At 37.2% G+C, this 27,883-nt stretch overlaps 1 protein-coding gene across 18 annotated transcripts in view; it reads right to left on the bottom strand.

Annotated features, from left to right (window-relative positions):
- NCALD (neurocalcin delta) overlaps positions 1-27,883 on the bottom strand; it is a 377,474-nt gene that overhangs the window by 148,268 nt on the left and 201,323 nt on the right. For 2 of the 18 annotated variants that reach the window (XM_072734143.1, XM_072734144.1), the window contains 2 exons: positions 6,551-6,582; positions 4,886-4,973 (listed from right to left, as the gene is read on the bottom strand). The exons of 14 other annotated variants lie outside the window; for them this stretch is intronic. The gene's annotated coding sequence lies outside the window, so the exon portion shown is untranslated. Of the gene's footprint in view, positions 1-4,885; positions 4,974-6,550; positions 6,583-22,725; positions 22,836-27,883 lie in introns of all 18 variants that reach the window. 2 more of the 18 variants (XM_072734141.1, XM_072734139.1) reach the window with 2 other exon arrangements.

The following is a 27,883-nucleotide window of genomic DNA, read 5'->3' as shown; positions in this document are numbered from 1 at the left end:
TTTAGGATTGACCGTGTTTGCAATACAACCATAATACAAAGCTAGAACACAGCACTGGGAGTCACTGATTATGATATACTAAAGCAGTGGTTCTCAATCAAGAGTGAGTTTGTCCCTCTCAGGAGGCATCTGGCAATACTAGAAATCACCGTCATGACGGGGAGATACCACTGGACCAGAATGCTACCAAACATTCTCCACTGCAGAGGACGGTCCCTGGTGACAGAAGGAACTGATCCAAAATGTCAACAGTGCTGCAGTTAAGAAAGCCTGTACTAAAGGATCCCATTAACATTTTCATTATTCTTCTTGGCATACATGGAAACAATCACTGTGATTCATGCAATCTGAATTTCAGAAATAAGGACATTCCCAGACACCAAAACACATAATTATTATGCCTCCCTTTGCAGGAATGAACTATCCTTTGATTTCTGCAAGCAAGATCTGAAGGTGACTCTCACAGTTACCCTCATTTAATCCCATCAATGGTGATACTTTATATATACTTTATATGCAGATATACAAACACTGCCATCAGGAAATCTTCAAGCAGATCTTGAGAAAAGACAGAAAACTGAAAGTTCCAGATATGTATGATTTTCTGAATTGTAAAGTCATTTATAATTTTAAGACACACCGTCAATTAAATAACAGCTTTTGGCAATGTGGCAAAGAAATACCTTTCCTTAAATGTGTACATTGATTGTTAAGATGTGAATCTCTTTTAGAGATGGTAAATGTGCAAAATCTACAAAGTATATTAAGTATATAGTAATGCATACTAAACTCTTTGTGTTAAAATAAACTCTGAAATACTCTCTTAGATCCTTCTCCATCAATGTTAGCTTCTGTTGTTTTCATTTAAGTCTTTTTATTGCTTTTTATCGTCTTTTATTGCTTTTAATCGTCTTCCGCCCTCCACTCCAAGAAGAGGAGGGAAGGTGCAAGATGGGCTGAGGTATCACTGGATCCTCAGAAACAAGAATACAAATCTCACAGCTTTCCTCCCTTATGTTCCTCTCTTGGAGTTTCTCCAAAGTCTTTAACTGTGACTTAACATAAAGAACACCTGTGCTAACAGTCTCAGCATTGCTAGAACGTATCACTTTATTATTTTTTTTAAAGTTTTTATTTATTTATTCATAGACACAGAGAGAGAGAGGCAGAAACACAGAGGGAGAAGCAGGCTCCATGCAGGGAGCCCGATGTGGGACTCGATCCCGGGTCTCCAGGATCACACCCCAGGCTGCAGGCGACACCAAACCGCTGTGCCACCAGGGCTGCCCGAATGTATCACTTTATTTAACCAAATGAAGGAATAACTACACTCAGATGTAATATAATACATTTTTTAAAATTATTTCTAAAATTTCACTTAGAGACTACCCACACCACTCATGAAGAAGCAAAAACTTACTATAAGATCCATATATTTCCTTATTGGCATGTTATCTACTTGTTCCACTAGAATTTAGGATCCATGTGAACAGGGATTTTGTCTTGTGTTTACTGGTAGAATGAGTGAGTGAGTGAGTGAGTGAGTGAATGAATGAATGAATATCATCTCCCAAAGAGCACCATTATTATAAAATCACAAACTTCTTTTATTTGCACACTGGTGATAGAAGACAATAGGACTCATTCTGTTGTAAACTATTTATGTTCATTCATTTTCTACTAAGTCTTTCATGATCTGCCCCTGCCACCTTTCTAGCTTTCCCTCATATCACGTCCCTTCTGCTCTCCAGCAACACTGGCTTTGGTTCAGTTCCCAGTAAGTTCTATATTCCCTGCTACCTTAGAGCTTCTGCCCAGAACACTCTCCTCCATGTTCCCAACCTCTGCAAATTCCTTCAGGGAAGTCTTCCCTGATCACCACTTATCTAAATGTAGTGCCTGTATTTTATGGTCTGTTTCCCATTAGTTTTTTCCCTATCATAGTAATAATCACATTTGTAAAATGTGTGCAACTATTTGATTAACATTTCTATCCCATCCCACACCACTCAACTGAAGGCAGAAACCATACCTGTCTTGTTCCCCACTAATATCGCCATCATTTAACACAGTGCCCATCATATAGCAAGTACTCCATAAATATTTATTGGATGAATAAATATGTTTCTAGGAACATTATGTTATCAAATATACAAGTCCAGTTTAGACTATATCATTCTCCGCTACAGCCCAGGTTAGTAGGCACTTAATCAACACTTTTTGGTTAATTGAAATCATTTATCTACTGTCATTAAACTACGTGCTCCTAAGTGTACATGACACTAACAGAACATGTTGCAAAATTGCTGAAAAATCAATTACTCTCTTTCTATTCTTCTTTTCTACATACTAATAAAAATGCAACTTGGTTTGTTTTTTTTTTTCCACTAAATTTATTAGCTATTTTGGCATTAAGAACATGACTGTGTGGAAAATGGTTGTCAGGGAATCAATTATTTGGATGATCAGTATTTGTCTCTATTTGAAAACATCTGGAAGCATACTTTAATTATCCCTTAGATATTTGGCATCTTGTGTTCTCAGCCCCTGAAATAATCTCCCCCATTACTATTCTAGAAAGAAAGATATTCGGTTGACACAATAGGTGTTTTGTTTTGTTTTGTTTTGTTTTGTTTTGTTTTTGATAGAGGAGAATTTATAGGACATTGAAAATAAAAAGTAGTACACTCCCAGGCTAAAAGGATTAAGATAATATTTTTTAAGAGGAGAAGGAAAGGGGTCTTTAATGCAGAAAACTAGAGAAAAATAGAATTCCATGTAATATATAACTGAGAAGCTATTTACATAGGAAGCTTTGGGGAAAATATGGATTTCTTGGGGGATCCAGACAAAATGACTCGAACCTATAGGAGCTAAAGAGAGATAACCAGATGACAGGAAATTGGAAATAATTGTAAACCTGGAGTCTATTCATATACTTAACCTTAAAACAGTTTCTTTACATATATCTTTCCTATCTATTGCAATCAGGATCTCTGTCACTAGGTAAGAATAACTGAAATTCTTGAAAGCACAGGAAATGGGGCAAGATTTGCTAACTTAGGTCATCCATTTGGAAAGCCCCAGTTAGGAGGTTTAGCCTCAGTTATAGAGGTCATTCTCATCTCTGCCTTGTCCATTCCTCTCTCAAGACAACAGAAGCTGAGCAGGAAGTGGCTCCTTCACTGCCTCAAGACCTTTCCTGTCAATTTCTCATCCAGATTGTACTCCTTTGGATCTGGAAGATGCCTTGAATATGCAGCATGAACTCCTATAGCCTAGCCTCTCTTTGCTTCACATAAGCCAGAGATGAAGTAGAGTGTAGCTGGAGCTCACTCACACAGAGAATCTACAGTAAGCTCCTGGCCTTGAGATCACAGAAGAGAGATCTGCATGCTTGAGGAGGGACGGGGATCCCAGAAGCTAATAGCAGACATATTGATCCTCTGCATCTCCATGTCAAGGGGATTGTTCTTATGTTGAGCCATACTCATGTTTTCCTGTCTTTTGAGCAAGAACACACATTTTCTTATTTAGTTTGATGTCAGAAAGATCTGAGGAACTAATGCAATGGCTACTATCACATTTATGGTTGTGATAATCATAAGTACTTCAACCAGACTATCACAAGAAGAAAGAGCCTATCAGACTGCCTTGGCCTCTAGGAGAAATGCATTAGGGTTGAGGCTTAGTTCTCAATGATATGAAAAAAAAAAATTAAAGTTTGCTTATCATGATCTCTATTTTATTACTATCCTATGTATCTCATTAAAAGGACTGACCAAAAAAAAAAAAAAAAGGACTGGCCTATCAGGTTTGGAATACAGACTTTTCACTTTCACTTTCTTGGTACAGCCAGATAAGCCATTTTGTTCATCTAATACCTAAACCACAGAGACTTAATGGGATAAAGAAAGTAGGATGAGAAAGGGCTGAATACACTTAAATTTCATTTGACATCAACTTATTTCCCTTCCCTGAGATATCAGGAAAATACAAAATAAAGTTTTGTTCTAACCCACATTTATTTTATTTTTGCTATTTGTTCTTCATTTAAAACTATCTGGTCAAGTAAACATTAGAATAATATTCATATCTTGTTTATAAACAGCCATGAAAAAGTATTACCAGGGCCTAAGCCATATTATTACCTTCCCTATAAATCTTGTCTGGCTCTCATCTGGCTAATAGCATATCTTGAAAAATTTCCAAGAACTTCATATACCAGTAGATTTTGCTTCCTGAAGAGCCAATTTCCTAAATGTTCAATGAGATGGCTTTTGAGGCCCACATCAACAAATTAGGAAAGTAATAATGTTCCTATCTTAACAGGAAATACACTATTGTGCATGTTGCTGCCCTAATTATACCATAATAGAATTTCAAAAGAATTGTTTCTGAATTAAAAAAACATCCCATTTACTTGCTGCACAATATCCTCTTCAATTTTCCATACCAAAAGAGTAGATTTAGAAAGTATAGAAGGGCACATATATATTGCTTTTTTTTTCCAGGAAGAAAATCAGGGTTTTACTTCATGATCATGTCCCCTGTTTATTATTATTTTTTAACTAAATTTCTTACACTTAAATAAAGTTTCCATTTAATCAGAGTCACTGGAAGAGAATAGATTTTTTAAAAAATGAGAAGGGGTACATAGTGTTCTTGTCACTAACATACAAATTCATCAAGAGTTAAAGTAGAAATGTATACACTGTGACAGAGATAAATGGCAGATTAATAAACTCACATTTTTTATTTACCAGATAGCAAACATATAAACACACAATTACCCAACAGGATGCAATGTTTTTGCATTCTGAATCATAACTTAATAATAATCACAATTTAACCAGACATTTGAGAGGTTAAAAAAGGAACTCACAATATTAAGTCAGGCAGCACCTGGGATCACAGAGCCTTCCACGGTATCACGACAGATTTTAATCACCAGCAGCTCTACAGCCCTGCAACTGAGGTCACTCATAATTAATGAATATTTTACTTGAACATTTGACAGCTCAGTAAGCAGTTTAGGTAAGGCCGTTACTTTTATTTCTTCTGTAGTTGCCTTTGCAAACAGGAAACAGGAAACACACCTACAAGAACACTGAAATATCTCAGCCTAATTGGTCTTTGGTTCAAAATACCCAGGGTGAGTCTTATACCACAGGGGTGATAAGTACAGTCCCCAAAAAGTATGGGACTTGGGTCCTAACATTTCACAGTTTAAAATCCTTTACGTAGATGCTGTTCAGGGCATTTATTATAGAGAGAAACAGGCCTTCTTAAAAACATTCAGACCTTATGGCCTTAATCCTGGAAGGGCTATAAACTTCAGAATAAACTCATATATGTACTAATATATATGTATGGATATATATTATATATATAATATACATACATGTGTATATATATACATAAATATATACTATATTAGTAATATATTATTTTAAAATATATACATATATAAGTAATATATTATTTAAAGTAACGTATATATTTTTTCCTGGAGCATATATGGAAACTATCATTCAGGAATCTTTTGGCTGTGAATAACAGAAACCCTAACTCAAACTCATTTATTCAAGTAATAACAAAACAAGGAAATATTTTGGTTCATTGAGCTGGAGAAAAAATGTCCAGATGTAGGGCTGGTTTTGGAAAACGGAGGTTCACTATATCATTTGATTCTCTGCAATTCCCTTGGCACAGGTATTCTCTGAAGATTGATTTCGACTTCGGGCTGCCTCCCTTTGGTGCAAAAAAATACTAGCTGTAGCAGTTCAAGACTATGTATGTATCTTGCAAAAAGATACTGTTAGCACTCTGGCAGTCCCAAGTTCTGATTGCTCATCATTGAATTAGCCACTCTACTTAGCTGAATGGCTTTAAACCAATCAATGCTTATCCCTGGAGGTAAGAGTAGGATGGTTGCAGAGAAAAATCACATGGAAAGTCATTCAGGATACTGAAAGGAAAGGAAAAGAGATGATTGTGGAGGAAATCAACAAATGTCCACCACAGTGTCTGACAATAATCTGAAGATAGGTATTTGAGGATGTGCATCCATGAAAACACAAGCTCTTGAGTTATCTAGAGATGTCAACAGGAGAATGAGCTGAGGTTCAAGACATATTGAGGGCCGAAATCTTTACATTCAATTGGAACTTTCTGTCAATGTTGGGTTTGCTCTCTAAGAAAATAGGTCAGAATATTTCCACTGCGTTTATGAAGTACATACACTCTAAAGTATATGAAGTGCTCTTGCATTTGATCTTCCATTTTGACATCCAAACACAACTCTGTAGCAGGGTGGGGGGGAGGGGGCAAGCATTCCCAATAGAAGCTTAGACAGTGGGGCAGACACTGCTGGTTACCTTTCCAATTCCCAGTCTGCTGTTTTTCCTTACAGACCTTGATTTGGTTCAATTTGCCCTGTAAGAACGACAGCTAAGGATGGGCAGATTGCATGGTTTGAGCCCTGGCCATGTAAGTTGAAGTAAGTAGGTAGAGCTTCCAGAAAAGCTCTTTCAAAGAGTTCACTCACTTTTTGATCTTTGCCCTTCCTCTTCTTCGAGCCTGAAACATTGAGACAACGCCAGAGATAAAGACATTTTGCACTCATGAAGTGACAAGCATGAAGACAAAAGCCACATGCTGTGAAGACAAAACTAAAAAAGGGGAGCCATTGCACTGGGCCTGGTTTGCCCGCCCCCAGGCTGTTACATGAGGGAGAAAAAAAAAAAAACCCTCTATTTGGCTAAGCTACCGTAGAAGGATTCTTGTTACTTGTAGCTGAATATACTTTGGATACAAGGAGGTTTTGCAACCACATAATGACAGATCAAGGCTTAATTCTGGGTCTCTTGACTCCTTGTCCAGTGATATTTCCAATAAACTGCAGTGCCTCTCCAACAGCAGAATCCGCATACCCTGACAAACAGGCATTTTAAATTTATGCTTTCTTTCTCAACAAATATCTTATTTAAATGATCTGAGTCATAGTTAAAATTGGTGAGAAGAGATTCATTGCTTTTGTTTTTGTTTCTTTAGCTTTTTAACATGTGACCCTCAAGCACTTGCAGAACTGCTAAGGCAAGAATGCCTCAGCTACAGTAAAGGAAACCATCATTTGACCAAAATTTCTTTCAAAGCTGCCTAAGAGAGAATTGGCCATCTTCCCAAATCTTACCATGGTTGAAGTTTCTTCTTCCTGGACCTTCTCATTCACTCAGGTTTTAAAAGACAAAAGAGGGGCAGCCCAGGTGGCTCAGCGGTTTAGCGCCGCCTTCAGCCCAGGGCCTGATCCTGGAGACCTGGGATCAAGTCCCATGTCCGGCTCCCTGCTTGGAGCCTGTTTCTCCCTCTGCCTGTGTCTCTGACTCTCTCTGTGTGTCCCTCATGAATAAGTAAATAAAATATTTAAAAAAAAAAAAAAAAGAGAACTTTCGGTGCCTGGTTCCACATTTGGAAGGAGCCTGGAAATCACCACTCTGTCCTAACAACAAATAGAATTCAATAACTCTTCTTGGATCTATAGAAGAGGGAAGGACACAGGGCAAACCACTGCCCCCAAGATTGGAAAGAGGAACAGGGGAATACAAGGAGTCTTGGCTTCCCTGAGCAGGGACTTAGCTGCAGAAACTGCCATAGGAAGCAGTGTGAGAGTAGGAAAACCTGAATTGTAATTTATGAATTGCTGGAATCTCTGTGAGGACAATTAAAGCTTAGGGGGACCCAGGGAAAGAGGGGTCCTCATATTACTCTGAGATTTCTATCCAGGACATCTATCAGATTCTCACAGTAAATATCAGAGAAAAATCCTCTCCAGCTTCTAGAATGCAAAGGGGAAAAGGAACCATTTTGAAATATAACAGAGCATTCTGGTTAACAAGGCCTGCCCTCAGGGTAAACTAGTTAACTACAGCTTAACCTGCTGGAGTGTTATGAGAACCTTAGTGACCTGGGGAAGGGAAATACTGGATCCAGTCTCCTCCAGTGCAGCCCACTCTCACCATCATTAGAAAAGGGGGAGAAAAAAACCTAGAACATGGTGAAGGTCACAGTCCAAAGGCACAGTCTCACTAAAAGACAGACCTAATCATAGGATGCACCTTCTCTCCCTGAAAACCTCACCACCAACAGTACTAAAGATCTATTTATAGCAGCTCTTATCACCTGGTACATCGTGTCTGGCTATCAGGAAAAAATTACAAGGCACACCAGAAGGAAAAAAAAAAATCACAATTTGAAGAGACAGAGCAAGCATCCGTACCAGTCAAGGCCGGGAAGTTGGAATTTAAAGACAACAGAGCTCTCACAAAGGTTGGAATATTTCACCGGGCCAGAAAGTCAAGGAGGAGCCATACCCAAAGATCGATTCCAGGGGGTTTAAAGACTTAATTGTGAAAAGCAAAATGTTAAAACTTGTAGAAGAAAACATCAGAGAACATCTTTTGAATCTCCAAATGGGAAGTGCTAACTGCAGAAGGAAAGGCTGATAAAATTGCCCTATTATAATATGAAGATCTTTATTAAAAAGTATAATAAAGCAGAAGATATGCCAACATCTGAGACCAGTTTGCAACAAGTAAATTCAACAAAGGACCCATATTTAGCTTTTATAAAGATATGTTACAAGTCAGAAAGAAAAAGACAACACAATAAAAAAAAAATGAGCAACAAATCTGACACATTGTCACAGAGGAGAAAAACAAAAGTGGTAAATGTACATATAAAAAGATGAGCAAACTCATTTGTAATCAGGAAAATGCAAATTAAACTGATGGTAGGAGTAGAAGTTGATAGAAGCACTTGCAAGCAATTTAACCTTAACTCACAAAGCCAAATGTTTGCATGCCCTCTGAGTAAACCCACTCTTAACCTATATTCTCTAGAGAATTTCTTGTAGATTGCACAAAATGTTTATAACGGCTTTCTTAAAAACAACAAAAAAGCTGTATTTAACACAACTGTTCATCAACCAGTAAGCAATTAAATAAACTGAGTAATATACATATAATTAAATATTAGACAACAAGGAAAATCAATAAATCTGAGCTCCAGGCAACAACTTGGGTGAACCTTAACAGCGTAATGAACGGAAAAAAAAATCAAGTATAGAGGTAATGACATATAGAAAGTGACTTTTTTAAAAAAATAAATAAGATCCAAGAATGGCAAATACAAACAAATATTTTTGTTTAGCTTTTGTTTAGCTTTCATATGGTTTTGTCACATGTGAAGATTTATGTAACCAGCACTGCAGTCAAGACACAGTACTATTTATTACCACATAGACCTCCATCCTACCATCATTTTATAGTCATACACATCCCCTCTGCTTCCATCCCTTATCCCTGGAAACCACTAATTTGTTCTCCATCTTAATAATTTTGTTATTTCTAGAATGTTAATAAGTACAATCATATTATATATGTGACCTTTTGATATGTGACCTTTTGATATTTAAAGGTCATATAATATGTGATCTTTTGATATTGTTTTCTTTCTTTTTTTTAACTCAGCATAATGCCCTTGAGATCCGAGGCATCGCTTGCACCCATGTTGTTGCCTGTATCAATAGTTTGCTTCCTTTTATGGCTGAATAGTATCTCATGGTTTGGATGTACTGTGGTTTATTTAATCACTCACCTATTGTAGGGCATTTTGGTTGCTTTGGGGTTTTGTTTGGCTTATTGCAAATAAAGCTGTCTATAGGTTTTTGTGTGGATTTAAGTTATTTCTCTGGGATAAATGCCCAGGATAGTGATTTCTGGGTCAGATGATTCAGTTTATATTTAGTTTTTAAGAAACTACCAAGCTATTTTCCAGAATGGTTGTACCATTTTAACTATCAGCAATGTATGAGAGATTCAGTTTTGCCACATCTTTGCCAATATTTGGCATTATCACTCTTTATTTGAGGCTGTTCTTATAGGTGTGTAGTGATATCTTACTATGGTCTTCATTTGCATTTCCCTAGCAGCTAGTAATGTTGAATACCTCTTCATGTGCTTATCTGCCATCTATATATCCTCTTCATGAAATGCCTCTATCTTTTGCCCATTCTCTAATAAAACTGTTTCTTTTTCTTTTTTCTTTTTTTTTTTTTTTTTAAGATTTTATTTACCTATTCATGAGAGACACAGAGAGAGAGAGGCAGAGACACAGGCAGAGGGAGAAGCAGGCTCCATGCAGGAAGCCCGATGTGGGACTCGATCCTGGGACTCTGGGATCGGGATCATGCCCTGAGCCAAAGGCAGACACTCAACCGCTGAGTCACCCAGGCGTCCCAGAACTGTTTCTTTTTTAACGTCAAGTTTTGAGTTCTTTATGTAGTGTAGGTATTAGTCCTTTGTCAGATACATGTTTTGTAAGCATTTTTTTTTCTCAGTCTATAGCTAGTCTTTTCATTTTCTTAACAGAGTCCTTCATAAGAGCAGGCATTTTTAATTTGGATGAATTTCAATTTAATGTTTCTTTTAGGGATCATGCCTTTGGTGTCATGTTTAACGGCTCTTCAAACACACAAGTCCTGGATATCTTCTCCAATGATTTCTTCTAAACGTTTTATAGTTTAATGTTTTATATTTAAATCTATGATCCATTCTGAGTTAAGTTGTGGGGTTTTTAGGTTGAGGTTATCCAATTGCTCCAGTACTATTGCTGGAAAAAAAAAAAGTATCATACCCCCATTGAATTGCTTTTACATACTTGTCAAAAATCAGTAGACTTTATTTATATGTGGATATTTCCAGGTTCACTATTCTGTTTCATTGATCTATGTGTCCATCCTTCTGCTATTTCTACATAGTCTTGCTTATTGTAGCTAAATAATAAGTCTTGAAATCAAATAGAGTGATTCCTCCCATTTTATTCTTTTCAAAATTGTTTTAGATATTCTAGTTCCTTCCCCTTTCCATATAAATTTTTATTTTTAATTATTTTTTCATTTTTATGAAATTTTAAAATTTTAAATCCAATATAGTTAACATAGAGTATTATATTAGTTTCAGGTATACAATATAGTGATTCAATAATTTTATACATTACTCAGTGCTCAATGATAAGTGGACTCTTTAATCCCCATTATTTATCTCACCCATCCCCCCACCCCCATCTTCCTTCTGGTAACCATCTGTTTGTTCTCTATACTTAACAGTCCATTTTTGGTATATCCTTTCAAATTAGCGTTTTCATATTCTTTGAGTAAATATCCAGTAGTGTGACTATAGGATCATAGGGTAGTTCTATTTTTAACTTTTTAAGGAACCTCCACGCTGTTTTCCACAGTGACTGTACCAGTTTGTATTTCCAACAACAATGCGTGAGAGTTCCTTTTTCTCCACATCCTTGCTCACACTTGTTTCTTGTGTTTTTGATTTTTAGCCATTTTTGACAGGTGTGAGGTGATGCTCATCGTAGTTTTAATTTGCATTTCCCTGATGATGAGTGATGTTCAGCATCTTTTCATGTCTGCTGGCCATCTATATGTCTCCTTTTCATATAAATTTTTAGAGTAATCTTATCTACATCTACAAAAATCCTTTCTGGAATTTTTTTTCTTTTCTGAACCTTTAAAAGAATTTCATTAAAACCTAAATATCAACTTGGAGACAATTTACATCTCTACTATGTTGAATCTCCCAATCTATGAACATAGTATGGTTCTTTGATTTCTTTCATCAGTATTTTGTAGTTTTCAGCATACAAATCCTATATGTTTTAGATTTATTCATAAGTATTTTATATGTGTTTGAGCTATTATAAATGATATTGTATATTTAATTTCAATACCCATGTATACATTGTTAGGAAATAGAAATACAATTGCCTTTTCTATGTTTATTTTATATCCTGCAACTTAGCTGAACTCACTTATTAGTTCTAGTTTTTTGTAGATTCCATTGGATGTTTTTCATGCCATTTGCACATATAAGCAATTTTATTTCTTCTTTTCTGATCTGTATGGTTTTATTTTCTCTTCTTACTTTATTGTATGTGTAGAACTCCCAGTAGTATGTTGAATAGGAGTAATAGAAAAGACATCCTTGTCTTGCTCCTGATATTATGGGGAAAGGATTCAGTCTTTCACTTTTCACTGTTATCTGTAGGTGTTTGATAGATATTCTTAAATCAATTTTAGGAAGTTCCCCTCTATTTCTATTTTCTGAGAGTTTACTTTTCCTTTTAAATCATGAATTACTGAATTTTGTTGAATAATTTTTTCTGCTTCAATTAGCATGACTATGATTTTTTTCTTTAGACTGTTTATGTGGTGAATTATGCTGATTGATTTTCAAATATTAAATGCTTCTTGCATCCCTAAAATAAATTCCACCTGGTCAGGGTTTATAATTACTTGTATATTTTCCTGGATCTATTATTTTGTTAAGGAATTTTGCATTTATCTTCATGAGAGCCATTGGTCTCTAGTTTTCCTATGTTGTACTGTCTTTTTCTACTTTTGATATCAGAGCAGCTTCATAAAATTAATTGGTGAGTGTTCCTCTTCTATTATCTGGAAGAGACCTATAGGATTGATGTAATTCTTCTCTAAATATTTGGTAGAATTTTCCAATGAAACCCATAGGGTCTGGAGTTTTCTGTTTTGGAAGTTTCTAAATTACTAATTAAATTTTCTTAGTTATAAGGCTATTCAAATTATCTATCTTTAATTATATGAGTTGTGGTAGTTGTACTTTTTGGAAAACTGATCCATTTCATATAAATCATGAAATTTATATGTATAGAGTTGTTTGAAGTTTTCCTTTATTATTCTTTTGATATCTACAGGTCTGTAGTGATGATAAGTCTTTTTGATTCCAGATATCGGGTAATTTGTGTCTCCTCTCAGTGTTGGAGGCTTATCAATTTTGTTGATCTTTTCAAAGAATTGGTTTTGGGTTTAATCTATTCTCTCTACTAGTTTTCTTTTTTCAATATTATTGAGCTCTGCTCTTCATTATTACTTCCCTATGCTTGCTTTGGGTTCATTTGCTCTTTTTGACAAGTTTTTTTTTTTTAAATTAGTTTCTGGAGATAGGAATTTTGATTGTTAACGAGATTTTTTCCTCTTTCCTGACATATTTAATGCTCTGAGATTCCCTTTCAAACTGCTTTACCTGAGCCTTACAAATTTTGATATGTTGTATTTTCGTTTTCATTTGCTTCAATGTACCTTTAAAATTTCCCTTGTAATTCCTCTTTGACCCACAGATGTTTTTAGAAGTTTGCTGTTTCAGTTCCAAGTGTTTAGAGATTTTCCTATCATTCTTCCATTATTGATTTCTAATTTGATTCCACTGCAGTAAGTGAAGACACTCTGTATGATTTTTATTCTTTTAAATTTGTTGAAGTTTGTTTTAAGGCTTATGGCCTATCCCGGCATATGTTTTGTGGTGCTTGAAAAGAATGTCTTTTCTGCTGTTGCTGGGTGGATTCTATAAATGTAAATTAGATCTGGTTGACTTATAGTGTTGCTGTGTTCTCTGTACTTGCTGTTTTTCTGTCTAGTTATTAGATTTATCAGTGTTTGTTTCACATATTTTGCTCCATTGTTTGGTGCATATTTAGGATTTGAATGCAAAATATTATATTTGCTATGTCTTTTTGGTGGATTGACTGTTTTACCATTATGTAATGTCCTTGATCACTTTCTTTGCTCAGAAGTCTTTATCTGATCTTAATATAGCTATGGCTGCTTTCTTCTAATTAATGTTTGCATGATATATCTTTTTCTATCTTTTTACTTTCACCCTCCTATATTGTTGTATTTGATGATAGTTTCTTGTAGACAGCATATAGTTGGGTCATTTTTTAAAGTAAACTCTACACCCAATGTGGAGCTTGAACTCACAACCCTGAGATCAAGAGTTGCATATTTTACCAATTAAGTCAGCCAGGCGCCCCTATTTGGGTCATTTCTTTAAAAATCTATCATGTCAATCTCTGTTTTATAATTTATATACTTAGGCCATTTACACTTAATGTAATTACTGATATGCTTGGATTATAGTCTGACATTTTATTTTTTGTTTCCTATGTTTTTTATTTTCTCTTTCCTCATTTTCATTTTCCAGCCTTACTGTGGATACTTGAACATTTTTTAGAATTCCATTTTTATTTATCTGTAGTTTTTAAAATTTATCTCTTTGTATAGCTTTTTAATGGTTGTTCTTGATACTCCCTTACATACGCATAACTTGCCAGAGTCTATTATTTTCAGTTAGTTAGAATCCTTACCTCCCTTTACATCCTTTTACTCTCCCTTATTTATAAAATAACTGTCTTAAATATTTCCTCTATGTACATTGAGAGTCACATCATCTCAGTGTTATAGCTTTTGCTTTAATCATCTAATTTAGAAAATTTAAGAGAAGAAAAGCTTATTATTGTATTTATCCCTATTTTCACTCTTTGTTTTATTCTTTCTTCTATCTGATGTTCCCTCTTCTATTATTTCCTTTAGCTATTTTTTTTTAAATGACCTTGCTTGTGACACATTTCTAGGTATTCCTTCAGCTGAAAATGTCTTGATTTCCTCTTCATTTCTGAAGGGTGTTTTCACTGTTTGGGTTAGCAATTCTTTTCTCTCAACATTTGAAATTTTTTTGCCACTTTCTTCTGGCCTCCATGGTTTTTGGTGGGAAATTGGGAAATCCACTGTCATTCTAATTGTTTTCCCCTAATTGATAAGGTCTCATTTCTCTCTTGCTGCTTTAACATCTTTTTTTTTTTTTCTTTTCTTTTCTTACTTATCAGAAGTTTGACTGAGATGTGTCTTAGTGTGGATTTGGGGGGGGGGGGGGTTAATCTTGTTTGGGGTTTTAACTCACTTCTTGACACTATAGGTCTGTTTTGTTTGCCAAACTTGGAAACATTCAGCAATTGTTTCTCCAAATACTTTTTTAACCTTGTCCTCCTCTTTCTTTCCTTCCAGGATGCTGATGATACACATGGTACATAATTTTTATATCCCCTTGGGTCGCTAAGGCCTTGTCTTTTTTTTCTCCTCCATTTTCAGTCTATTTTCTCTGTTGTTCAGATTGGGTAATTTCTATTATTTTATCATAAGTTTACTGATTCTTTCCTCTGTTTCTTCCATTCTACTGTTGAGCTTACCCATTAAATATTTCTTACTTCATTTATTATACTTTTCAATTTCTAGGAAACTGAAAAAGATAATAAAATGTTAAAAGACCACAAAAATCAAGCCAAAACTGTTTTTTTCAAGTTGCAAAAGGAAACAGCTCTTTTCTGCTTCCTAAGAAATGAATACACTGATGACAGACAAGGCGTCCAATATCCATGCAGATTAATAAGATCTTGCTTCTCAATACCTCTCTTTAGAAATATGCCCTGAGAATTGCTCTCCAGAGCAATGTACCTGTTCTGGACATAACTGACTCTCACAGACAGGGCAGGCAGTTGAGGCAGGAACAAGCAAAGTTTGAGTATTAAGCTATAACATACCACAGTGCTATGGTGATAGAGAGTTTTCTTCCTCTGGTCTTTTTAATCCTAACTCCACCCCTTCTTATTTTAACCCTTTAGCTCCCTCAGATCCTTTACTTTTTGCATGGATTTTTAAATTTTTCTCTTCTCTGGCATCATCTTCCTCTGGCATCCTTCTTGTTTACCTGGTCTCCAATCCTTTTTGTGGGCATTATGACATTTTGTGCATGTGTTGATTCCCTGACCCAGCTCCTTGACTGGGGCTCTTGACCTGGCTACATACCACCCACACATTTTAATGGGTTCACTTTTACCAATGCTTATGTTGTTCTCCAAAGCTAATGGAATATAGATCTTTCTTTCTTTTCTTCGAGGTGGGGGTGGGGGAGACTGATTTTCAAGGTCCATAGCCTCTTCTCTCTAGGGGATGTTTCTATGAGATCACCAGCTGCTTCTTGTACATGCTCCTTCCATTCCAAACCCAGCACGTGGAGGCAGGAAGAGAAATGGGTGGGAGGACAAATTAACTGAAAAGCTTGATAAATACTAACAGCAAATACTAAAAATAACTAGGCAGAAATAGTCTACTTTTAGGAATTTCATTTGTGCCTTTGTGTTGGGGTGAGGAGGAGGGAGAGAAAGAGGGCTGTGGAAAATGGGCTGGAAATGTTAATTTTCTCTGGAGGTGGAGGCCCTAAGAGCTCCCCCAGGCAGACAGCACCCCCCCTCCACTCCACCCCCCGAAATAACTCTTTCTCAGCTTTCTCAGGCTTCCACAGCTCTGCAAATGGCTCCCTCCTTGTGCTGCAAATGGCATGCCTCTTCTTGACAGCAGAGAGGAAAAGCAGCTAAGAGGTTACAGGCTGCTTTGCTCCTCAACTTCACATTCTCCTGACAGTAGAATAGTTTGGTCATCTTTTGACCTCAGCTCCCAGAGTGTAGAAGGTGATTGGGATTAGTGTGTTTCACCTGTATGTCTCTGAGTCCCTGGTATGCTGAGTGTGACATGGCAAAGCTATTAACCCCACATGACACAATCTACATGGTGGATATAGGAGCTCACAGAGTAGGAATTCCACATGTTCTCCCAAAATGGCTTTTGCTGCTGGGTGCTTCTATGGTCTCCTTCTAGGACAGGGGACATGAATAAATGACCCTGATCCTTTCATGGCCACAGTCTCTTGGTCTAATAAAATGGAGGAGAGTGAGTCTGTTCAATTCTCTTTCTGCCCTTGGTGAGCAATTTGATTATGTTATGAATTGATATGGATCACCAGAGCGGGAGGAAGACACAACATGAGGAAAATAAATGTTTCCCATTTGGATAAATTATATGCACTTTTAGGTTCTTCATTACATCTGTCCCATGCAATTAGCAAAGAAGGTATATTCTTGAGCCTGAGTCTTCCCATCCTGTTCCCCTAATCCCTCTTCTATAACATGTACTCTCAATAGCACAGACAGCAAAAAGAAATAAAAGCCTTCCTTCCTCTCCCCTACTCTCAGAATCTCCATATCCTTATCTCCCCCTCCTTCTTTATGACTTGGATAAGGAGGGAGCATCCTCCATGCAAAGGTTCATCCTTCCATTTATGTCCTGATTCTCCCTTCCAGCATCATCCACAGCTTGCCCTACCCCTTAATCCCATCATACCTCTTATATCTTCAGGATGCCACTACTCTGGGTTCCTCGGAGGAGGGGGCGGGGGCAGGGAACAACCCTGGCCTTTCTAAACCTGAAAACCTGCCTTCAAAAAAAAAAAACAAAAAACAAAAAACAAAAAACCTGCCTTCTATTTTGTTTTTCTTTACTATCTCATATCTCTCCTCTGTTCTCCATCACAATGTCTAAAAGAGTGATCTACATAGATTATTTTCCTCTTCCTTACTTTACTTACTCCTTAACCCTTTGCAACCAGACTTCCATCTGCTTTCTCTAAGATTCCTAATAAGTTCCACACTGTCAAAAGCAATGGCCTTGATTTTTCTGTTCAGCCCTTTTAAAAACCACTCTACCCTTTGATTTAATGATAGTACAATATACTATCTTTCCTGGGACCTATCTGTCCATTTCTAGGCTCTTCTATGATCTCCTCCTCTTCTGACCATCCCATAATTATGAGCCATCCCCACAATCAAAGGTTGTCAGATTTAGCAAATAAAAATACAGAACACTCTGTTAAAATTGAATTTCAAACCAAAAATGTATATGTATTTTTTGTACAGGTAAGATAAATATTGTATGGAACTTTCTCATACTAAAACATGATTCTTTATTGATCTGAAATTCAATCTTAACTGAGCATCCTGTATTTTATCTGGCAACTCAACCAGCATTGAAAAAACAATGCTCATCTCCTCATCTCCTCTCTCTAATTTCCTCCTTTATGATGCTTTGATACCTGGGCTTCAGTGATTATCTTTCATCAGATAATTTGTAAACTTCCATCTTTAGCAGTTTCCTCCCTCCCTCTCTTTCTGTCTCATGCATTCCTCTGTTTTTTTTCCTGGGTATTTTTATAGCATATTCAATTCATTTTACATAAAACCAAACTTGGTATTCTTGACCCTAAAACCTACTTCTCTGCCTGGCTTCTCTATTTCTACTAATATCTTCTCCACCCTCTCAGTCACTGAAAATCCAAATCCAGAAGCCCTCCTTAATTGAGTGGCTGAATCTTGGTTAATTTTACTACTTTCACTAGCACTCTCAGATCTGTCTTTCTTCCCATTCCCATGGATACTGCTAACTAGAGGCCCATGTCATCTCTGAGGCATACAAACCATACTAGGCTACTGAAATCACCTTCGGACTAGTCTCTCTACTTCTGTTCTCACCTGCCGTTCACCCCTCCATGCTCAGTTAACATCCTAACTAAAGCACAGGTATGAGTATGCCACTTCCTTGATCAAGGAAGATTCTACTGGCTCTTGATTAAAGTTCAAGCTCCCTAGCCAGCATTCAGGGCCTTCTATAAATTTATCTTTCTCCTCTTTATCACCCTGTGTCTCCTCTATGCACCCCAAAACTAAGGCACATCACAACACCATGTTTGGGACTTTCCTATCTCAACTCACACTCAGACTTAGAAGTAGACTACTTTGAGGGTGACTCTTACAATTTCTGAATATATAGATGCTCACTAAATGCTTGTAAAATTTGTGAAGTCAGTTCTAAATTATCCATATTAACAGAAATGGAGTAATTACATCCACAAACCATTTATGTGATAATACATAAATGTACTTTTCAATGAACCCATTTTTTTCCTTCTATGCGTATGGACAATATCAAGCACTCATAAACATCTCATGCCTTGCGATGTCAAGTCACAACTGCACTCTCACAGAGGACCCACAGGGTCACAGACAGAGATCTTACCCATTCTGCTGCCTCTCTTGATTTACTTTGAACTCTAAGACCTCCCTCATTTCTCTCAGTTCTTACAAATGAAAAATTATAATATTCTCTCTGAATATCCTTGAATTCTCTGTTACATAAATTTCCAAATGACTGTATATCCTAAACTGTTGCCAACCCCACATGCTGATCCAAAAACATCTGAGTGCTTTGATAATCTAAATCAGAGGTCCACATCAGGCCAGATAGTAAATATTTTCAGCTTTGCAAACCATATGGTCTCTGTTGCAACTACTCAACTCTACCATTGTGGCCCCAAAACAGCCACAGACAACATAAAAACAAATGAGCAGGTCTCTGTGCCAATAAAACTTTTCTTACAAAAACAGGCAGTTCACCTGTGGGTCATTGTTTGCTGACCCCCAACCTCAATCAAGCTTCTGATGAACCATTTACTTCATGTTTTCTTTCCAAACTATATTTCACTGTGGTAGTCGCTTGATTGGAAAGAAGGCTGGAATTTCATCTGATATAGTCTTTTTTTTTCCCCACAAAATTATACTTAAACCAAACTCAGGACCCCAAAAAGGGTGAGGGGAAATAAGAAGTGGGGACCTGAAACCTGCTCTGGTACTTTCCTCCCAGCCCAGTGGACACCACTCCAGGTGGGGACAGGATGAGGTAAGTGTGGTAAGCAGCACACTCTCCTTGGGTACAAATCTTAAGGAGGCACCAAAAAAACTCAGTAATCAGAATAAATAATACTTTAATTTATTTTTGAAAATAAAAAACATCTGCAATGAATGAACCATCAACATTTTAAATAAACCATCAATATTTCAAATAAAAAATAAATTTTTTCTTTAGTTTCAGTCTCCTATATGGCTCTGCAAAGCACTGTACCTGGTCATATTTTTATTTAAAATGTTGATATTTTGTTCATCATGAATTTTTTGCATTAATTTTGATTTAAAAAATATTGTATTCAAAATTATTTATCTTGATCATGGAGTTTTACAATGCCCTCTTTAATTTTGTGCCAAAGTGAGTGCCCTATTCACCTTTCTCCCTCCCCATCTCTTAGAATCAAGCCCATGTCACCTTTTGTACTATCAAAGTCCATGCCTATTTCAGAGAATGATGTACATCTCTTTAATGTTGCCTTTAAAATAGATCATTCCTCTTGGCTGCTTTGATACTATCCTAGTTACTGGATCTGCCACATATACAGGTGGATTTGAAGCATGTGGAAAATCTTGTACTCTCTTGAGTCATTTTTTACAAGACATATTAAGATGACAGGGAACTAACATTTTATTAAAAACATACTAAGTACCAAGTGGTATTATGCTAAGGAACTTTATATCCACCATCTCATTTAATCTTCATGATAATCCCATGAGGCTTGATTATACTCTTTTGTATTCATGATGAAACAGAGGCCCAGATAAAATGAGATTATAGAAAACGCTAAAGCTAGGCTGAAGCTTTTTCTGCTACCTCATATTATCTGTCAAGAAGCTGACATTTTGGACATGGTTAAGGCACTTTCTTGCCTTCCTATCTTATATTTGCACAGAACCACTCTCATTTATAAAGAGTTTTCAAATGCTTCATCTCACTTGAGCTTTATTATGATTGTAGGTAAAAATCTCGTATTTTAAAGATATTGATTGATTGATGATTGATTGATTGATTGACTGATTTAGCACTTGAGCAAGGGGTAAAGGGTAGACAGCAAGAGAATCTCAAGCAGATGTGAGTCTTGATCTCATGACCCTGAGATCATGACCTGAGCCGAAATTAAGAGCCAGATGCGAAACTGACTGAGCCACTCAGGCGCCCTAAAAATCTCATATTTTAGACATAGTAGCATGAACTCATCAAATACATTATATGAATGAGAACATATTCAGAAACATTAAGTGACATAACCCAAGGTCACCAGCTAGTAAGTGGCAAAACTAGAATTAAAAACCCAGATCATCTGGGGCCTGGTAAGTTTTCATTACATCCTTTCCACTCCAGAGGAACGCATCTACCATAGGTATCTTTGACCCAATACCATCCATGTTCAGATCACAGTGAGTAACCCAAGGAATAATATCTGGGAAATAGAAGTAACCCAAGGAATAATATCTGGGAAATAGGAACAATACCATCCATGTTCAGATCACAGTGAGTAACCCAAGCAATATCTGGGAAATAGGAAGAAAATAGCACATAAGGGAAGGAGGCTAAGGTATGGAACCCTATCTACCCTGATGAGGAAGGCCTGAAGAAAACAGGGGCAGGCAGAAACAGACAAGGTGGGACACCTGGGTGGCTCAGTGGTTGAGCATCTGCCTTTGGCTCAGGGCGTGATCCCGGAGTCCTGAGATTGAGTCCCACATCAGGCTTCTTGCATGGAGCCTGCTTTTCCCTCTGCCTGTGTCTCTGCTTCTCTGTGTGTGTGTCTCTCATGAATAAATAAATAAAATCTTAAAAAAAAAAAAGAAACAGAGAAGGTTATCTATGGGGTGCAGGGTTTAAAGGAGTATAGGACGTGACCTCTTGGGGCTAGGATCCATTGTAATTATAATCAAAGCAACTGTGATCAAAGCAACTTCTGCTCAAACCCTCTAACCTTTCAGATTCCATGCTTCTAGAAAGCAAAGGAATAATTTCCAGTTGTTCACATGCCACCATGATTTTGTGATCAAGAGGAGCACAACACAGGACACTGTAGAGACCATTCAGATGGGGAGAGAACAATCAGACCAAAGTGAGGACAGGATGCAGGAGCAGAGGAAAGGGGCATGAGACATTAGGACATCATTTCCAACCCACAGCTGGGGAGAAAATGTCAGGCACTCCATTTTGGAAAGAAATCACATTTCATGTCACTCCATGCAACTTCCAAGGAGGCGTCAGCCCCTGTGAGAAGTCACACCTGATATCATATCTCTATAACAAGATGCACAGCAGGCACTCTCAAGTGTTTAAAATACTTGAATGTGCAAAATTTCACAGCCAGTCACAAGTTTATAAGAGATACGTGCCTCCTCACTGGGGAGGGGCCACACCATTCTGGGATTCCATGGGGCAACATGGCTTCCCCATTCTTCAATACAGAGCAGCTCAAACAATCCTCTGGCAATTTTAACTACACAGAAATAGAAAACACCCCAGGAAGAATGTGAGAGACCAATCTTGTAAACAGCAGGATGGCAAAGTATAAACAAGATGGAAAGAAAACATACAGCTTTTGAAAAAAAAAAATCATTGCTTTTGACAAGGACAATAAGATGGGAATAAATTCAGTCCCAAATATCATGGAATAACAAAAGCTCAGAGAAGTGTTAAATCACAAGCCAGGTGGCTGCAGGAATTTGCAATGATCAATTCCAATCTGCCAACTTGTCTCTTTTGGCACCAGGCTGTATTGCACAGACTCCTCTTTCAGTTTCACAAGCTTGGGGATTATTTTTTGGTTTTGGTTTTTCCTTCCATGCAGCACAACCAGCATTTTCAAGGCTAGTGCATCTTTCCCAAGTCACATCTTTCTTCTTCTCTGACCCCACAAACAAAGTTGCTTTGGAGAACCACAAACTACAATATTTCCATATCTCATTTGACTGAGTCATGTTCTTGCATGCGAGGAAAATATGTCCACACACCTTTACTAAATCTTAGTAAATCTCTTACATGATCACTTATGTTGTTAGAAGATGTAGTGCAGCAAAACACCAGGATCTTCCATCCTTTCAATCATTCTACCAGTAAACAAGCACTGAGCACATACTCTTAACAATGGCCTGAGGATAACAGAATGAGTGGGGTCGGTCCTGGCTTTGAGGACCACACAGTCCAATGGAGAAGACAGACTCAGAAACAAACAATTCAGAGAAGGGTGAAGTTACCTTACCACTCCTCTGTATAGTAACAATGTTCATGGGTTCCACTGATATTTTTTCCACTCCCCAGCAGGCTGCTTCCAAGCCAAAAATGCCTCTGTGTAGGCCAAGTGATCCTAGGATTAAGTACATATGGCTAAGCAAGCACAGATGGATACTGAAGAGCACTCATGCTTTCCTGTGAGGAAAGGAAGTCCTTTCTCGGAAGTTCCTTTCCATCTTCCTCCACCTGCATCAATGTCTTGTGCTACATACCTGTTCTCGATCTCAGACCTCCAAACTGCCTCATTGGACTTATAATCCTCCCTAGCTCTAGTTATTATTATGGATTGCACCCCTGTCATGCATATTTATTATGTGCTAAGAATGGGGCATATGGTAGCTTGTTGAAGTTTCATAAAAATCTTGGGATGGGCTTTCTCTTTTTAAGACTTATTTTTAAGTGATCTCTATACCTAATGTGGGGCTTGAACTTAGAACCCCAAGATCGGGATCCCTGGGTGGCGCAGCGGTTTGGCGCCTGCCTTTGGCCCAGGGCGTGATTCTGGAGACCTGGGATCGAATCCCACGTCAGGCTCCCGGTGCATGGAGCCTGCTTCTCCCTCTGTCTCTGCCTCTCTCTCTCTCTCTCTCTCTCTGATGACTATCATAAATAAATAAAAATTAAAAAAAAAAAAAGTTTATAAAAAAAAAGAACCCCAAGATCAAGAGTCACATGTTCTACTGAGCCAGCCAGACACCCCTCAGGATGGGTTTTATTATCCTGGTATTATAGATGAAAGAAATGAGCCTCAGAAAATTTTTGAAACTTTCACAAGGCCACAAAACTGGTAAGTAGAAAAAAACTGAGATTAGAAGCCAGGACTGTGTGATTAGATAGGTTCTTAAACAGTGCAGAAATCTGCCTTGGTAGGCACATGTAGTCCAACTCTCCTGCTAGGTATTCACACCATAAGGACAGAGGTTAACATTTCCTTTTTTTAACAGTCCCTAGGCAGAGTGGGACTGTGAGCATGCAGAGTAGGTATCTGCCTGTGTGATGATTTTAGGGAAACTGGTCAAGGACGGGTTAAAAATATCTCCACTGTTGCCTATCACGGTGCCTACAATTTCACCACTGGAGGTGCATTACCTTGAGCCTTGAAGCTTTCTTGTCTTTAGGGTTGCTTTAATAGAATATGATTGCCCTAAGAGGAGTCATACTCAGCTAAGACCTCAGTGAGAGACAGGGCCTCAGAGAATGAATCACAGGAGAGATGCTTGGAAAAGAGCCTGGCAACTCTGAGAGGGGGCAAAGTGGTCCTGAAAGGAGAATGGGAGGTTTTGAAGACAGGAGTTGACATTTTGTTTGACTGGCCCCAACTTTGTGGCCTCCATCACAGAATGAGGCAAATGGAAGTTATGTAATTCCCTTGATTTGATGAAACTATTTCATCAGGTGTAAGAGTTGCAGGCATGGGGCATAGAGGCAGGTGGGCATCAAATGCTGAGGACCCTGAGCCTTGTGAAGGCAAAATAGACAAGAAGGCAGAAACCTTGTCCTTAAAGAACTTATAGTCTCTTTGTGGAGGAAAATTATCAATAGCAAAAATGGGTAAGACAAGCCCAAAATATATGTGTAATAAGAAACTCCAGAAAAAAAGAGCTTAGTGTAGAAGGAGGCAGTTTCAGCTTTACTGGAGTATGTGGGGCCCTAAGAACAGTACCAAATAAAGAGATAGATTAAATGACTTGATGAAAGCCTAGCTTATGCCAAAAGAAGACCAAGTTGGCCACAACCAATTACTACCTCAGCACTCCCAAACAAAGAAATCCAACTTGGATTTAATCACCATGAGGCTAAATGATGTGAATATGATCTAGAAACAAAATCTGAAGATGGTTATAATATACAGAGATACTATTTAGAAAATATATTACTTCAAATTAAGTCCAGCTTTTTAAATGAAAAGATGTAATAGTTGCTCTGAACATAATAAATAAATCCAGAATTTCAGTAATAGGTGAAAGTATCAAATTTATCTATTAAAACAAATGACAAAGGCAAGTCTTAACCCTTCTAAAACTGAGGGAAAGAGATCTGATGAGCACAAGGTTTGCAATAACCTTGGCAAATTCCAAGACCTTCCACTGAATTCAGCTCTGAAAAAGAACGACTTTATCCTGTGACCTTCCAGCAAAAGCCAAATGCTCTTCTTCTGGGCTTTCACTGAATACTTACTTCACAAGCAGGAAAGGTTACTTCTATTTACTCCAACTTATTTGGTTGTTTTTTTTTTTTTTTTTTTTTTTAAAGGATCCCTTTATTTAATTCCCACAAAGAAAATAACCCGAAGGAAGAAAGGAAGGAAGCAAACAAGTAAGCTTTGACCTTTATATGCTAAACGAGTTATTTTACCAATAGCTACAGGTGATTATGTTCTCACCATTCTGAATAACAACCCTTTGTACACGTTGCATAAGAGAAAACACTAGCTATACCTAAGGCTGAGTTGTGAGCCTGGTACTGAAAAGAAAAATTACAGGTAGAAAGACTTGAAAAAGAGGTAAAGGGTGAGAGAAGGAACCACAAGAAATCTTTCTTCCTTTGAGTTTCTTAATTGAATTATTGAAATATATATATATATATATTTTCTTTTCATTTCAACTTGCTAAGAAGCCTCATTTCCACAACTTGCCTGTTTTCTTCAAGGCGGCTGCATATTTGAGATATAAGCAGCTACATATTTGAGACAAAAACAGCAAAGGTCTCTGGCTCAATCAGCTAATAGGTTTGTTTTAATCTCTGTGGAGATGCACAGATATGGTGATCATATTATATAAACCCACAATTAGACACAGGATCTAACAAATGATACAACTACTTTACTTCCAGATGCAAGCAGCAACTTGGCAAATATTGTTCCAATGGCAAAATGTTAGAATTTCTGGAACATTTGGTGTTACAAGGAGTGATTAGAAAAAAAATTTGTTTTGGAGACCCTGAAAATCTGGGTGGCGATTACAATACTGGAGCAAAATGACAATATTAGTATTTCTGTATTTAACATTTTATAAGAAAAGGGTTCAGAATCCAGAAAAAGAAATCAGTGAGGATGAATATTTAATATATTTAAAATACATACATTTATAAGCATCATGTAAAATGTAAAAATCACTACCTAAACAATATCAACCTATTAATTACTATTAGTAGACTGAATTTAAAAAGATACGTATTAAGACACCAAACACTCTCAAAAATGGAAAAAAAATTAAGTCATGAAATGTTGAAAAATGAGATCAGATAATTTAAACTTCTATTTTATTTTTTTTTTAAGATTTTATTTATTCATGAGAGACACGGGGGCAGTGGAGTGGTGGGGCAGAGACACAGGCAGAGGGAGAAGCAGGCTCCCTGCAGGGAACCCGACCTGGGACTCCATCCCAGTTCTGCAGGGCCACACCCTGGGCTGAAGGCGGCGCTAAACCGCTGAGCCACCTGGGCTGACCGCTGAGCCACCTGGGCTGCCCTAATATAAACTTTTATGACAGTTCTTAAAATGCAGAAATGTTGTTAAAAATTTGTCCAAATTTCCTCACTGCTAATAAAAAAGAAAACATTCGTTAGGAAAATGTGATGCATTTATGATTGATCTCCAAATATATTTTCCTGGCTCCTTCATCTTGAATAATTGTAACTCTCATTTGATAACTTTGAGGAATATTTTTAAACTTTGAAGAGTATTTTTAAACATAATTTTGTATATGGGGGTAGGGCTGTGGGGATGAAATTTATTTATTTACATCAAGCTTGTGGTTTGCTTGAAAACAAGAAGCCAGCATTTCTGGTTTGCTCTCCTCCGTCTTTAGTTTGCTCATATATACCCAGCTGCCTGGATCTGTTTCAAAACTCTCCCATTGTAGTGGATATACTCTAAGGTGATCCCCAACAAGTTAGGCCTTAGTATGGTCCTCTCCTCTTGAGTGCAGGCACAACCTGCGACTTATTCCTAGTCAATAGAATAGAGCAAAGCCAATGGGAGAGTCACTCCCTAGATAAATTGCATTATGCAAATTTCCATCTTAGCAGACTGGAATAAAAGATTCTCCTGCTGGCTTGGAAGTTAGCTACCATGTTGTGACAGGGCCTGTGAGAGACCAGCAGCCACATGGCCAGGAACTGTGAGTAACACTTAGGGGATGAGAGCACCCAGGTGACAGCCAAGCAAGAAAACAGGGGACTTCAGTCCTACAACCTTAACTGAATTTCACCAACAACCACATGAATTGGAAGAAAAAAGTTCCCAAGGGGACCATAGCACAGCCGACATCTTGATTATACTCTATGAGGCTCAAAGCAGAGGACCCAGCTAAGGTGCATCCAGATTCCTGATCCAAAGAAATGGTGGGATAATAATTATGTGTTGTCCTAAGCCACTGAATTTGTGGTAATTTGTTATGCAATATGTAATTCATGCACAAGTCATAATCTACTTTGAGCTCCAAAAACTGTTATTCTTACAAGAAAAGGTTTGTATTGCCAATTGTTATTTTCTTCCTCCATTTGAGAATAATAGAGATACAGTAGAATGTTTTATAGATATTTACACCTTTAATTCAAAACTTTAGTGCAAAATATAATTCTCTATGTATGATTCTCAAAATATGAATTAATTAAATTCAGCACTTTTCAAAATACTACCATTTTGGTACTGTACCTCCAAACCAGTTTTTTTTTTAATGTGCACACTTCCTTATTTTTTAAAATAAGCTTTTTATTACTTTAGACTTGCAGAATTATTACTATATGGAGAGCCCTTGGATATCCCACACCCAGGTTCCATCATTTACATCTTACATTAGTATGGGGCATTTTTCACAATTAATTAACATTGATATATTTTATTTAGCTAAACTCTATAGTTTATTCAGATTTCCTAATGTCCTTTTTCTGTTCCAGGATCCCATCCAGAATCCTGTATTACAAACTAATGGTCTTGTCTCCTTAGGCTTCTTTTGGTTATGACTGCTAATATATATATATATTTTAAGATTTTATTTATTTATTTATTCATGTGAGACACAGAGAGGCAGAGACATAGGCAGAGGGAGAAGCAGGCTCCCTGCGGGGAGTCTGGTATGGGATTCAATCCCAGGACCCTGGGATCATGACCTGAGCCAA

The sequence above is a fragment of the Vulpes vulpes genome, chromosome 13 (assembly GCF_048418805.1).
Source record: "Vulpes vulpes isolate BD-2025 chromosome 13, VulVul3, whole genome shotgun sequence".
NCBI lineage: Eukaryota > Metazoa > Chordata > Mammalia > Carnivora > Canidae > Vulpes > Vulpes vulpes.
This window is presented reverse-complemented; position numbering and strand designations above follow the sequence as displayed.